The following is a 16,757-nucleotide window of genomic DNA, read 5'->3' on the forward strand; positions in this document are numbered from 1 at the left end:
TATCAGATTAAAGAAAGAGTCAGACACTGTACACTACTTTAGGAGAAAAAGGTAAATATACACGAAGTGTAAAATATGAAGTTCTCAGTTCCAAGTGGATGGAGGCATCTGATGCTGTAGTAGGGCAACAGAGTGATAGGGAGAGAAGATTGATTCCTGGCCTCAGATTGTCTCTGTTGTCTGGTTCACAGAGCACTTCTTGCAGAGATAAAAGCCCAGGTCCCGGGAGCAACATCACCACCAAATCCTTTGAAAGCTAATTTACCAGACAAAGCAACACATGAACTGTGGCCATGCTGCTGCTGTTTTGGAGCTAGTTCAGGTCTCTCTAGCTGGAACTGTACCTGTACCATGTAGAGGTACTCCTTCCGAGCAACTCAGCTTTGGATCTGATATTTAGGATTCTCAAGATAGCTAGGATGAAAACTATTGCTCCATGAAAAAAACAGCTTTCATTTATTTCAGGTTAGCCACATCTACTTCCTTGATTTCTTGCACTAGAGAGAACACAAGCATCCAGAAATGAAACCAGTATTGAGGTGATGACATTTTTGCATGCTTTCTTACTCATTTCTGTAAATGTATTAAAAATGGCAAACAGCGACCTAAAAAAGGATGGGTTTGAGATAGACTGAAAGTATCGTAGAAGTGAAAAGTATCCCTGTCATATATTTCTAAACTGAGACATTTCTCTATTTTGCCTTTCATGTATTTGTATATCTTAGAATTTTTGTTTGATTATCACTGAAAATCTGTCTGGAAATTGCTTTTAGAACTGTGCTCTTACTCATTTCCATTTTGACTTCCTTTTTATTAATGGTTTTAATAGGTTCTTACTTTCTAGTATATTTCTGCTTGTAATTTGAAAAGATGAAACAAAGATTTTAAGTAACAGTCCTCTTTTATTCTGCTCATAATTTTTACTTTTTATTATTTTGTACATATAGAAGGCTGGAGAAAAATAATGGAAAATAGTTTTGCAAGAAACAAGAGAACATTAAAACACTGTTTTCTTTTCCATAGATAGCCCAAATCTGCCACCTACTGATATAAAGCAGAATTTAGTGGAACCAGCTGTTTCGATTTTCCTGTGGCAAAATGTTGCTCATTTTCCAGCTATGCAAAACCACTGCCATCTAGTGGCTATTTCCAAGACTACGTTAAAAAAATATATATATATATCACAATATCTATTGCTACTGGCTGCACAACAAGCTACTTAGCCATTTTGGAATGGATTCAAGAGGTTTAGTGTCCTGTGCCTCCATACAAATCTTTGCAGCTGTCCTTTGAGGTGACATATAAACCTGGATGTTCAGTTGTTTATTTTAACAGCAGCAACAAACAAAAACACAGACATTTTGCAAATTGCTTTTGTGTCAAATGCACCCTTTACTCTTGCTTATTTTGTACCATTAGTTTGTTTCTACTTTTATCAGTTCCCTACTGGAGCAGCTAAACTTTCAGGGATTTTGAAAAGCTAAAAATAAAATAAAATAAAATGATTTTTTTTTAAAGCTTGCATTAAAAGAAGAGAAAGCTACCTGTTTTTTTACAAAAGCAAATATATTTTGTGAAGTCAAATGATCTGTGCTTTGTAGTATCCCACAAGAACAAAAAATATGATATAAGATGTACCTACTGTTTTGCCTAATTTCATATTTCTTTCACTCTTTGATGAGTATAGTTTCCAATTCACAAATTCATCCTGTCAAGCTCAATGAATATGAAGAGACTTTTTTTTATTTCTTTTTTTTTTTTTTATGCAGAAGGCCCACAGTTTCACATTCATTGTTAAAAACGGGAAAAACAGCATCAGTAACAAGGACTAGATATCTAAAATCTTGAAGAATCAGCTAGATAATCACTGGGATTTTCAGATACTCACCTTTAAAATTGTTTTTAACATCTAGGCCAACTAGCTTAAGGGCAGACAAATTCAGATTCACGTCTGATGATACAGGCCTTTTAAATGCACTTTGGAAATGCTTCCTCATGGAATTAAACTTGAAGACAGCTTTCCATATATACATTGACTTAGAGATATATGAAGAGTTTCCATTATTTTCTGTAGTACTCCTATAAGAAAGAGAAGCTCTTTGCTCTCATTGCTCACAAAAGGATCATGTGAACTCCATTTAAAATTTGAGACAATAGAGGGCCCTTCTTCACTGGGTTCATCTTCCTTAGCCTTAGACTTGCAAAAAGCAAGATGCCCACAGCTGATCCTGTCACTTCAGGGTTCTTCTTATAGTTAATGAAACAGGTGCTTTTGAGGCATTTTTCTTTTAGAATTTAGATACCATTTGTGTCCTTTAAGGTGAAGTGAATAGAGCCACAAAAGTGCTTACTACCCTCATTAGAAATAAAGAGAGGCTAGAGGAAATACGTCAGAGGTAAACATATCTAGACAATCACAACTCATCGGGTAAGCTCTCCCTTTCCGGATACAGTTGGGCATTGTCTTCGTTGTTGCCAGGAAGTAACAATTCTAATCTTCCTCTCATGAAGTTTTCAGCGTGGGACTAGAGTAGTTTCACAACTCTTTCGTTGCTGTACTTGGGGGACTGATGTGATGAGGTTCCTGGGGATGACTCTTTTGAGATAACCACTCCAGTTAGATGCTAGAAAGAAAAACTGGAGTCTTAAATATCAATCTCAAATTGATTTTGGAATCAGCTTATCTGGATACAGGAAGGATAAAACATAATAGCTCCCTCAGCAGGAATCATCCAACATGCTGACAGTCCCTAGGACGTCGTTGAGAAAGACAAAGAAACCTGGGGAAAAAAAATCATCTTACCATTAAAGATTACTTTCTTGCAACATAAAGCAAAAGTGCATCTTTAATTCCATCATCAAAAAGAAAGACACTACAAACTCACAGGGCTTGACAGAAATGTCATTTAAACAACCGTGACACCTAAATAATGCAGGGGTGGTGGATGAGAGGCAAGAGTTTATGTGGCCTGCTGCCTCCACTCCCATGGCAAGCTCATCAGCTTTTTCAGAATCCACGCTGCAAAGGAATTAGTTTGCTCTGCCTCAATGCAGAAAAAGAAACCTTCCAAAGATAACCTTGGTAGAAAACAATTCTGTACTGATCTCACACCAAAGAGCAGGCAGCCTAACACAGCTGCAGTATATGGGCTGAGGACTCTTCACCCTTCTTACCAGTCCTATTCCAGGAAATACTTTCATGCTGACTGACAGACACATGCTTGAAATTTGTCATGCATTTGCTGGCACTGGTAACAAAGGAGAAAGAGAATCATTTAAAATGCGGTCTCCAAAAGGCACAGCACTTTGGCAAAACTGTTTGCAGTGAACTAGTGGAACTTATTGGGGTAGAAATAAAAGAGGCAAACTTCACTAGCAGCTCATAGATTGAGAAGGAGGAATGTGTGTGTGTATAATAGAAAGTAATGCCAAAAATTTGAAGATAAAAGACATCAATGATCCTGTACACTTCAAGTTCTCACACAACCTTCCACCTGAAAGTCATAGCCCAGAACCCATTCAACTTAGACACATTGAGTGAGTTGTGGTTGTGTCCAGTATCAGTTGCTGGATCCGTGGCCTAGAAGAGAGGTCTGAGAAGTTGATCCAGGACTTCTGAAATGCTTGCTTCCTTCTGTAAACAGAGCAATAACACACACCCTTCTGAGAGAGACATTCTAATAGCCAAGGCAATTCCTGCCCCTCTTCAGAGACCCTCTAGGACTGATGCATTTTTAAAACCAATGTGTTGACAAAAGCAGGTCACTGCACCTATATATAGGAGGGAAATCAGCCTCAGACTGGGGGATCTTAAACCCCTGCATCCTTTGAGATCTAGGCACTGTGAAATTCCTGGCAGCGAGAGCTGAGCACAAGGGATTAGCTTCCTTAACTGTGGAAGCTGCACCACTGGGCAAGAATGCAAGTCTTAGGACCAGAAGGAGAAGAAAAATTGAAGAGCCTGTGTCTCATCTGAAACAGGACATAACCCGAGAAAAAGAGTGTTTTCAATCCCTCAGCACTTTCTTTTTTACCAGCAATCGCCACCATCCTGTTTGATGCTCAACCTCAGAGCTTCTACTGCAGTTTTTCTGCATTCTCTAGTAGAAACTGTCACACACTCATCTTTGCTCTCCCCCCCATGACTGGGATACAATTCCCATAAACTTTAGTTCATCTTCAAGACTTCCTCAAGCTAATCTCATTGGTCCTTCATACTTCCCTCTTGAATTTATCCATTTTTTTCTCATTTTTAGATAGAAAAATGTTTCTGGGAGGGTTGTGTTTGTATTGTATGCAGTACATGTGAATCCAAGTCCCTGAACAGAGCTTCCAAACATAGTATTAAATACGAATATTCAGCTGGGGAGCATTTGATGAATCAGTAGATATAAAATTGTCATTATGGACATTATGGAAAGATGAAAATCATCCATATCTGTTGAATATTCTGAAATGAAAAGAAAGTTGCCAGATAGCTAAAGATGCATAAAGTCTTCTTCCAAAAATGTCTGTCATCATGTCTCTTGTCTTCAAAATAGTTTTGTGTGAGATAGGGAGACGCAGCAATGGACTCCACACAATTTTGCTTGGGGCAAGCATACAAAATAAAAGGGTGAAGCATTACAAAGGCAAGCAACTCAGACTAAAGACAAATCGTTCCTGTAGTGAGTAGCTCCTTGCAGAATCAAAATTCATTTGGAAGCATCTTAGCATTGAGTTTTCAGGGCCCTGTATTGACAAATGAGGCTACCACCAGCAGACCCAGGGCAGGAGTTTTATAAATGTTCACTGTTCCTTCTGTTTATTGAAGCTTTGCTCATGCATCTAAATGACAGAACTAGAACTTGCTTGCCGTTTTAGGACATTGCTGCCTGCATTTCAAAAAGTACTTCTACAGTGACCTTGATCAATCAGTTTGCCACTACTCAGTGCTTTTATCTAATGATAAGTATTGCAGAGAAAATCTAATGGTACTGAATCAGTGACAAAATTCCCACTGCCTTGCAGTGACAAGATTTTTTTGCATGCCTCTGCTAAAACCACCAAGAAAAGTGCTACTGGAAAACAAACGGTACTATGACTAGTTCAGTGCTACCCAATCTGTTGTTTTTTCTCTGCGTCAATATGTTGCACTAGTGTTTGCTGCTTTCACTATATCAATAGTTACTGGAAAATCCTCCTTTTCCAGTTTTCTTAACTGAAAACTATATTAGCATAGAAAAGAATACTTAAATAATACATGTACAAAATGTACTACATGGTTACAAATTGCAATTGGGTGCTTCGAAATAAATTTTGCATGTCAAAGATTTCTAACTGTACCTTTTTTCTTTTTTTTCTTTTTTCCTGGTGTAGTAAGTTAGGTGTTGTACAATTCATCACTTTCCATGATTCACTGAGCTTATATAATATATCCATTTGCATAGCACTGCTTATTTGAATACCAGTTCCACCCCCACAACAAAACCTGCAAATTTCAAAAACATTTGTTGTCATGCTCATTTTATATCAAATTCATCTGATGTAAGTAGAACTGTATGAAGGCCATGGCAGCCTAATAGAAACATTTATGAGAACTAGTGATCACAAAATAACAGCTAAAAGTGTGTTGAATTTTAATTTTGCTGAATCTTACAGTTCGTGAAGATATACAGCTGAACCTACTTCAAAATTTTTAATTCTAGCCATCTTCTTCACCAAGAGAAAAGTATGAAATTTATTTCTTTTGCTTCCCTTTGTAGGAAAAAAAGTCTTAGAAGTAGAGAATCTATGATAAGTCTATGCTTAGAAGTAGAGAATCCTATGATGTCATATGCAACTGAAAGCCCAGATAGACTATCGCTCTCAGAAAGCTATATCGATTCTGAGAACTGAGCATGTATCTCTGTCCAACACTGATTTCCAGCCTTCAGGTACACCAAGCCATTTGAAGCTGTCCTAGAGAGCTCTGCTTCTAAGTATCTTTTTCATCTTACTGATCCAGTGGGGAAAAAAAAAATGTGGAGAGAAGTGAAAAAGTCCCCTGCAGAATTTGGACAATCCTGTCCAATTCAGGGCATCACTAGGGGTGCTCTATATGACCTGACATAGGTCCTATCGGTTCCTAGGAAATACACAATATGTGCTGAGACATCCAAATGTGTCAGTTTGAGCAACTCCATGGATGGTCACCATCAAAAATTTACACAATACCAAATTTAGGCAGAGGAAGAAAAGACCTAAATTGTAGATTTCATCCCCTCTGTGAATCTAGCCCTATGCTTTCACACCACAAGAGCTGTAACCTTCTTCCTGCTCTGCCTATTATGATCCCTAATTATATTAAAGCCTATCATCACTTATTCATGAAAGCACCTCTTTAGCACATACAAAGTGACTGATCCCCAAGGTTAGAGTTACAATGACAGAGAGGAACGTGAGTGTTTTCACAGAAGCACTTTTTAAATGAGTTTTCTTTTGCAACTTTTTTAGCAAGCAAGGTCAGTTTTATTGGTTTTGTTCAGCTGGAACTCTTTAGCACTAGAAAATTAGATTGTGTTATCTATATGCTTTGCCACCTGATCTCCAACCTGGGTACACTACCTAGCTCCAGTGATTTTCTTTAATGAGGTAGAAATGTATATAACAGTTTTAAATATGCAGGCTAACATTTTCCTCCATCTATAATTATGCAAATCATTACATAGCTGTCTCTGAATTAGAGAAGTAATAACATCTTATAGAGACCCTGTTAAAACTCACTGAAATCATCTACACAGATGGATATGATTTTATAGAAAATACAATACAGATACATTAATTAGTTACAAACCACCACTACCATCACCCAACGAGATATGTAACATGGCCTAAGGTGCGTGCTGTGAAATGATGTAATTGTTTTGTTTGCATAGATAAGTGAAACACTCAAATAGTTAATAACATCAAATGTAACACAAAAAGTTCCCAGCTGCTATTATTTTTCAAGGTGGAGGAGAAGTACTGTATATACTTCACATTTTAAGACGAGCAGTATCATATCCACCCTTTAGCATTTTGGGGGATGTTTTGTTTTCTCCCCTCATTTCTCCCCATCCTTTCATTCATCAACAGTGGTGGAGCTTATCAAATTCTTTCTTTTTAGCACCCATCTGTAATGCCTCAACTGATAGCTGTTCATCCAGGATTTTGGCACAACCTCCTATTCAGACACTGCATGTGGCTGCGACTATTTATACTTTCCAAAAGAAACACACTGCTAGAGGATGCAGTTTTGATACCCCTATTTCTACCTACCAGTTTTGAGGGTTGATATGCAGCAAACATCCCAAGCTCCCACACATACACTCATTTAAAAAAAAAAAAAAAGTTACCCCTCTGTTTTAAGAAGTCAATTTTATCTGAATAGCAAAATATTAGAAAAAAAATATTTACATTCATATTTTAATAAACATTGATTCAAAAAAGGCGTTCAGAATTTTTAAGTAGGTCCTATGAGCCCTGTTCAGAGCTCACATGAAGCATGATTTGGTACCTCACATCTCTTCTTCTAACTCCTGCATTTTTTTCTATGAGGTAAGTCACGATCCTTCACAGGCCTCTGAAAAGTCCTAAAAAGAAGTCCCCAATGTCAGCATGAAGGAAGAAAAGACTAGCAATGATCTCTTCCTGACAGTGGAAGAAACAGCATTTTGCAAGGAGCAGGGACTGTTGCTGAAGGCAGAAAAACTAGCCAGTGGAGAACTTGTTCCTTTTCACCATACCCTCAGTAATTACAGTTCCTGATTTACCCTTGAGAATCTTCCTGATGGGAGAATGTTCACACAAGGGTTTCTAGGAAAAAAAAAAAAAAAAAAAGGCAGATGACCTATGGTTCAGACCTTCCTACTGCTCCGCATCCCATCTGTGCACTCTCTCACCTGAGAAGGCCATAAAAAAGGAGATGCAGCTTCTTCTTCATAAAGGCCTTTGCCTTATTTCTGTTATTAGACGATAAATTCACAGTTTTTTTCTCATCTCATGCCTTGGCCCCTTTCCCTATTACAAAACTTGCACAAGTTTTATTCATCACCACACCACCCTACACATTTTAGACAGCTGTTCTTCCTCTACTTTTCCCCTTTTTTCCCATTTCGAGTTCTTTTTTCCTGTGTTTACCTCCTTTAGCCTTTCCCTAACCAGACTGGAGAACTCTAAGGGCACTTAATTTCACAGCTGCCTCCAAAAGAAGAGCTATTTAAATGAATATGACATGCCTATCCATGCGACAAACATTCACACAAACACAAATACACATCAAGCATGTAAATGCCCTCAAAATGCATGCAAATAATTTCTGCATTGACTCAATTTTACCTGCACAGTTTTCACAGCTATTCAGCCAGCTCCAGGCTGTGGGGAAATCTGCATGCTTGGAAGGAGGGACGTACTCCTCACACACCCACGAATTCAATGGGATCATGAGCAGGGAATAGAGGTAGGACACTAACATCTGGGAGCAGGCTGTTTCTGAGGATGAGATGCAAAAAAGGAAAAGGAGACAATGTGCATGGCAGATGCCTGTCTCTTCTCTCCATGACACATAACAGAGATTGAATATTCAATGGATAAGAGTCTTGAATTTGAATCCCCTTGATCTCTACATTAACCTGGCAACTTAATCCACTTCTCTGGTCTACTAATATGTATATATACATATATACATATATATATATATATTTCTACAATTTGGGGAGTCCTCTCTTCAGGAAAACAAGAAAGAAAAAATCATATGCTACACACCTATTAAAAAAAGTGCAGATTTTTTATCTCTAATTTTTATCTCTAATTTATCTAATAGCCTCATTGTCCAGTCACATAGCTGGGATGTGAAAAACACTCCAGAAAAGAAAAAAAAAAATCATTGTGGAAAGAAAAGACATTTCTGTTCATTTCTGTTAGTTTTTTAAGGCACAAAATTTCATGGGACAGGAAAATCACTTCTCACAAAGATGTGTTAAAACTGCCCTTTGAGGAGTAAAGAAAAATCCCAGCGGTCAAGTAGAAGAGAATATGCCTCTAGGTTCAAGATAAAGCACAAACTTAATGGAGAGCTATTGGAGGACACCAGAGTCTGTTTCAGAGAGAAAAAGGGTACAAAGAAAGAGCAGTCTTTATAATGAGAAACCTCTGTTCATTCTCCAAGTGTCAGGGACTTTGTCATTGACATGCTATTTCTCTTCCCTCTGCTTATTCAGGCCAGCTCCATTGTGCTGCTGTTCACAGTTTTAATAGCTATCTGCTTTGGACATCATTAAAAGTGCTGTGGCTTGAGGCAGTAATAAGTCTCCGATCTGTTTATTAATGACAGCAATCCATAAACAAATAAGTTCCCTTTTGCTTGGAGCCTTGCTGTGGCTTAAAAGTGCATCCGAGAACCATTTCAGCTTTAAGTTTCTGATTGTACCGAGTCCCATTAAGGCACAGGGAAATATAGCTTGCACATCGAGGTGGCTATTCAGTGGTTAATGGGTCCCCCACTGTTCAAGAAAAGTCTCTCTGTAAGTGCCCTCTTCACTGTAAAACTTACAAATCTCCAAAGCTACTGATGCAGCCAGCTGAAGTAACAGGCTCCTGAAAACTGACAGATTTAAAGGAAGAAATAGTGTGCAGTTTGCTAGAGGCAAGATATTTTAATATAATGCAGCAATGACAGCTGTCTACATTTAATCATCAGGCTCCTGATTTTCTCCTCAGCACTTGAATTTCACATGATTTAGGGATTTGGGGAGGTGCTATTTTACATTCTCCCTCCCAGCTACTGAGAGTACCTGCCAGGTTCAAGTTGGGAGCCATGTTTGTAAATTTTCCAGTTATTTTAAACTGAAGCCTAAATAATTGCATGCATGATATACATGCATGAGAATCAAAGAGGAGCTGATATATGCTTTCCATGGAGATTTGACTGCTCTGGTATTTTCAGAGTGGCTGAGACATAACAGTTGCACATTCCCATCCTCGCCTGTCCAATAACTCATTTTAATTCTTTTAAATATTTTTGGGATGCCTCTCAAATATGAATACATCTATTTGTCTAATTAATCATGCTGTGAGCAAAGGAACATAGGAATCCAGGGCTCCTGTCCATGAGTTTCCCAAAATTTATGTCCCTAATCACTGGACTTCAACATGATCTGTTACATTAAGCATAATACAAGAGTACCAGGGCTTGCCCACCAGTGTATGTATGTTTGCAGATCTGTTAAGGTGGATGATCAGAGAGAAAATAAAATGTTTGAAGAAAAATAAATTTTAAAAAACAGTATAGCTTTCTCCTGCAGCCTTAAGAACATTTTCATTTATTTATTTGTTTGTTTGTTTGTTTGAGATTACCCCACTTCACTGCATTCTTTCTTGGTCTGTCTCAGGCTCCAACTAGACCAGAAGAATAAACCAAGAGTCATCCACAGACCCTTACTAAGACAGAATAAAACAGTATGATACTTAAAAATCTGATGTGAATACATCTCAAAGCTGCAAATTCATGACAATGTCTTTGAGGCAGATCAATCAGCAAACCATGGAAGCCAGTACAGTGGTAGTCTCCTTCTCTTCTGCAGACTCCAGTGTCTGTGGACCACTTCTCAGCATGTGCAGAAGGAAGAAACTCTGCTATATGAGATTTTCTGGAACTGTGTCCCAGTTTTCTTACCTTTCTGGAAATGGAAGCTGCAACTCCACTAAGTTTTTGAAGGTGCACACAGCAGGAATCTCTAAAAACCACTGAGTTTTTAATCTACTAAATTCTCAGCTGAGTAAGTCATGAAAACATATGGCAGGACTTACAGTCTGTATTTTATCCCAGGTTTAGTCAAAAAGTAAATCGTCCAGTATTTATTAAGATGTAAACCCATTGCAATCATCCAATATAACATGATCACTTATGTTCTCTTGATCAATCATGCTTAAAGACAAGGGCATCTTATTTCCTTTAGGTTGATTATATCAATTCTTAGCTATTTAGCTCAATTCTTAGTTATTTAGCACTTCCAGACAACAAATGAAGCTTGCTGTTCTCAGTAAATCCAACCTCCAGACTCCCATGTGCATTTGCTACCTGCCTGTGGTTTCAAAAGAGCCAGCTGCTTATTCCCATATCAATTCAGAACCCAGTTTAACCACTTATTGCACTTTTCCTTAGAAGAAGCATCACAAAGCTTTGTTAATTTTTTCCCTCACCTCTCTCGTTAAAAATAAAATAAAATAAAATAAAATAAAATAAAATAAAATAAAATAAAATAAAATAAAATAATAAAATAAAATAAAATAAAATAAAATAAAATAAAATAAAATAAAATAAAATAAAATAAAATAAAATAAAATAAATAAAAAATACTGATCATTCCTGGTGCCTTCCCTCTATATCCAATGCTGAAAGAGAAAAACAATGACTAAGAAACCCTGAATGTTGCAGAAGTCGTATCTATAGAACCAATCTTTACAGGTCTGCAGTACAGACCTGTTAATACAAGCCTGTCACCCTAGGCCCTCTCAATGACAAGAAAACTTTAATTACAGGAAAAGATTCTTTTAACCCATTTTTACTATCAACTGTAAGATGAGATGCAGTTTGTATTTCTCTCCATTGTCTTTAAAGGCCACAGAGCTGACTAGCTGCACTACCAACGTGTACACAGTACAAGTCTACACTTGGTTAGACAAAACCAAACTGGGTGATCAGAATGACCAGGGTCAAATGTGGGCTTTAAACGGAAGTATAATCCTGAGAGCATAATTAATTCACTGGCTGAGGGACAGGCAACTAAGGAGGGGTAAAACTAAAGTGGATACAAGGGCATGTCATTACCAGTGAGAATGTGGGGCAGAGGATATAATGACAGACACAGCATGACTGGGAGAAATGAATGTGAGGTAATAAGCAAATTCAAATCTGAAGCTAAAATTTCACCCTTGTCCAGAAATTTAGAAGATGGGATGATTTCTTTCTCTAGGAATAAATAATGATGAAAAGTCAATAGAAGAATACAATACAATAACAATATGAATAGAAGATTTTTCTTCTTTATCTTTTATCAACAAGCATGACTTTACTGTGTGGATGACAGAGCACTTGAATAGGTTGCCCAGAGATGTTGTGGAGTCTCCCTCCTTGGAAATCTTCAAAATCCACCTGGACGTGGTCCTGGACAACCTGCTCTAGGTGTTCCTGCTTGAGCTGAAGGTTTGGACCAGATAATCTCCAGAGGTCCCTTCCAACCATAAGCATTCTGTGGTTCTGCGAATTTTATTTTAATGAATTCTTGCAGATTTTGAAGTCTGACTTGTGAATTATTATTCTTAATTTTTGAAGCTGATAATATCAACATCTTTAATAGCAAACTTTATTCAGTTTAAATAAAACAATATGTTATTGGCAATTGTTGAGAAACAGAAAGGAAAAATGAAGCTTAAGGCAAAGTTAAAAAAAAAAAAATCCACAAGCTGAGAAGGAAGATATGCAAAAAATGACTTGCTTGTTACTGAGCTCAGATTGCAAAATATCAATGAAAGAGGCTAAAACCCTCTCTGCTCCTAGCCATCTATATTCCATCATATACCAGAGAAAGCTGTCCACATCTCAGTATGGGATTCAGCATATTTGACATATGATCATGTAAGCTTGTATCTTCAGTTCCAGCTCAATAAAATATTCTCTTGTACTGGTGCCCTAAAATGGTGAAAGTACACAGATTACCATTTCCAGTCACTACAGCCTTTTTTAGCACATTTCAGGCACATATAACTGTTACCAAATCAATTTTAAGGACTAGAATAGGAGGGAGACTGTCTCTCAAATCTTGCAGTTCTGAAACCTGCAACAAGGAAAATATTTGTTCATTCAGTCCTGCATTCTGTCTTCTTAAAACCAAGTTGTCCTACTACTCTTTTCCCTGCTCCTGAATGAGAATAATGACAATCAAATCTGAATACAATAGGTTAATATCTTAGGTTAACTTTCAAATTAATACCCAGTAGAACAACAGCCCCCAAAAAGCTTTAATATTGTGAATAAGAGGGGGGAAAAAGTTTATAATCTAAATAACCAAACACCATCAATCTTCATGTCAATATTTTTCTTTCATTCATTACCTAATCTGATTCCTTTCCAGCCAAATAAACTGACACAGAAAGGGTCCATTCACTTATGTTACAGAAGGTCAATATCACACATGGGACTCACCTCATCTGACATTAGTTATGTAAAAGTCAGGCAACTGGTCTCAGCTTCCTAAATTTCATCAGCTGAGGATATGCAAAATTCATTTAATCTGTCTTCAACATTTATGCACCATGCTCTTGAAGTATCTCTGTTTTCCAGAGAAGGAGCATGAGTGATTAGCTAAAATTACACTAATCATAAGGTGGCTAATGTTACCTGAGATTAATCTCTCTGTACTTCACACAATTTGCCCAGTACCTCTCAAATTATCTCATACCCACTCTCTCCCTTCAAACATAACGCAGCTTTGGACATTTTCAAAGCATGTCAGGGTTATGCAGTTGGTTTTACTTTACTAGCAAATAAAAAATTAGATGACCTGAACTTCACCAGAAGTCTCCAGCCATATGTGTGCATGCTCTTTCATTCATATTCTTCAATCATCTTGTTTGTGATAATTATAGAGAGGATTGCCCCTCTTCTCTGTCAGTTCCAGTGATGGATGCTGGTTGGAGCTGCAGTGCAAGTGTCAGCTGATGAGAGTGGACAGTCTTTACTGATGGTAAATGACAAGGTAAATCCCAAACCAAAGATGATACTTCTTCGGAATGTTTGCTGGTACTTTCCATGCAGTTGGAAAAATTAGCCCTGTAGCTTTCTCTACTCATACCACACACACAGATTGATAGCCAGCTGTTCTGTTTGTAGACCCCAAGGTCTTTAGTCACCTGAACATAGGAACTGGTGTCATCCGGCATGCCTTAGCATGTACACAGTATCCAAATGGATCTGGCAAGTTGACCTAGGACTTGTAGGAGACCCTGTGTCATCAATACAGGCAGCTAGATGACACACAGAGTATGTAATAACATATCAAATGGCACTATACACCTACATTTAGGCAACTGAATGTGCCTAAACTGAATGTGCCTAAAAATCCATCAAATGCTGGATTTCTTTCAAGATTATCACACTTAAAGGTAGACATCTAAATGTGAGTTAGATGTCTAAGCTTCCATTAGAATCATAGAATCATTAAGGTTGGAAAAGATCTCTAAGATCATCTAGTCCAACCCTTAACCTAGTACTAAAGTCCACAATTAAAACATGCTACTAATTTCTACATCTACACATTTCTTGAAGACCTCCAGGGATGGTGACTCAACCACTTTCCTGGGCAGCCTATTCCAATGTAGTGCAACCCTTTCAGTAAAAAAATAAATTAAAAAAATCTCCTAATATCCCACCTAAACCTCCCCTTGTGCAACTTGAGACCATTTCCCCTAGTCTTATCACTTGGTGCTTGGGATAAGAGCCCGATCCCCACCATGTTACAACTTCCTTTAAGGTAATTGTAAAGTGCAATAGGTCTCCCTGAGCTTCCTTTTCTCCAAGCTAAACAACCCCAGCTCCCTCAGCTGCTCCTCATAAGACTTGTTTTCTAGACCCTTCGCTATCTTTGCTGCATTTCTTTGGACACGTTTCAGGGCCTCAATGTCCTTCTTGTAGTGAGGGGCCCAAAACTGAACACAGTATTCAAGGTGCGGCCTCACCAGAGCTGAGTACAGGGGTACAATGACTTCCCCAGTCCTGCTGGCCACACTATTTCTGATACCAGCCAGGATGCTGTTGGCCTTCTTGGCCACTTGAGCACACTGCTGGTTCATATTCCGATGGCTATCAACCAATACCCTCAGGCAGGTTTCCAGCCAATCTTCCCACAGCTTGTAGCACTGCGTGGGGTTGTTGTGCCTCAAGTGCAGGACCCAACACTTGGCCTTGTTGAACCTCATACAGTTGGCCTCAGCCCATCAGTCCAGCCTATCCAGATCCCTCTGCAGAGCCTTCCTACACTCGAGCAGATCAACACTCACACCTAACTTGGTGTTACCTGCAAATTTAGTGAGGATGCACTTGATCCCCTCATCAAGATCATTGATAAAGATATTGAAGAGAACTGGCCCCAGTACCGAGCCCTGGGGGGACACCACTAGTGACTGGCCTCCAGCTGGATTTAATTCCATTCACCACGACTCTTGGGGCCCAGTCACCCAGCCAGTTTTTAAACAAACAAAGCATACACCTGTCCAAGCCTCGAGCAGTCAGCTTCTTCAGGAGAATGCTGTGGGGAATGGTGTCAAAAGACTTACTGAAGTCAAGGTATATCACGTCCACAGCCTTTCCCTTGTTCACTGAGCATATCATCTTGTTGTAGAAGGAGATCAGGTTCGTCAAGTAAGACCTGCCTTAGATAAACCCATGCTGACTGGGCCTGATCACTGGGTTGTCCTGTAAGTGCTGAATGATGGCACTCAAGATAATCTGCTCTCTGAGCTTCTTTAGCACCAAGGTCAGACCTGTAGTTTCCCAGGTCTTCCTTCCAGCTCTTCTTGTAGATGGGTGTCATATTTGCTAGCTGTCAGTCATCTGGGACCTCCCCTGATAGCCAGGACTGCTGATAAATGATAGAAAGTGGCTTGGCAAGCATTCTGCCAGCTCCCTCAGTACCCTCAGGTGAATCCCAGATGTACACAAGTCTATGGGGCAAGATAAGTGGAATAGGAGGTTGATAACCATTTCCTCATGGATTATAAGAGCTTCATTTTGCTCCTTGTCCCTATATACCAGCTTAGAGGGATGAGTACCTGGAGAACAACTGGCCTTGATCCTAAAGACTGAGGCAAAGAAGGCATTAAGTACCTCAACCTTTTCCTTTTCTCTTGTCACTATGTTCCCCCTGACATCCAATAAAGGATGGAGATTCTCCTTCAGCCCCCTTTTCTTGTTTATGTATTTATAAAAACATTTTTGTTGTCTTTAACAATAATAGCCAGATTGAACTCCAGTTGGGCTTTGGCCCTTCTAGTTTTATCCCTGCATAGCCTCACGACATCTTTGTAATCTTCCTGAGTGGCCCGCCCCTTCTTCCAAAAGTCATAAACCCTCTTTCTCTTCCTGAGCTCTAGACACAGTTCTCAGTTCATCCAGGCCAGTCTTATTCTGCGCTGGCTCATCTTTCAGTATGTGGGAACGACCTGCTCCTGTGCCTTTAGGATTTCTTTCCTGAAGAGCGTCCAGTCTTTCTGGACTCCTTTGCCCTTCAGGACTGCCTCCAAATGGACTCTGCCAACCAGTCTCCTTAACAAGCCAAAGTCTGCCCTCTGAAAGTCCAGGGTGACAGTTTTGCTAACCCTCCTCCTTGCATTTTCCAAGAAATAAAAACTCTGTTAATTTGTGATTGCTGTGCCCGAGATGACCTTCAACTTTCACATTGGAGGCAATGGAATCAGTACTCAGTAAATTCCAGAAAACTGGCATCTCACCCTGTTGTAGAAGGTGGAATTCAGCCACCCCTACCCTCAAAAGGTATTTTTGCATTTCTGAAGTTATATTTGCTATAAGAGTATTTGTTAGGGTGCCTTTGTGCGTATAAAATTTCTCTCTCAGCCTTTGGAAAGCCTGAAATCGTTAGGAGGTCCAAAACTCTGTAGTTTGTATAGACAGCAGTACAGCTGTAATAGTTACAGTAAGTTGAGCACAAAGAGGTGATTTTCAAGTGTTTTAATTGAGTACAACT

Source organism: Anser brachyrhynchus, assembly GCF_964034855.1.
Source record: "Anser brachyrhynchus genome assembly, chromosome: 1".
Taxonomy (NCBI): Eukaryota; Metazoa; Chordata; class Aves; order Anseriformes; family Anatidae; genus Anser; species Anser brachyrhynchus.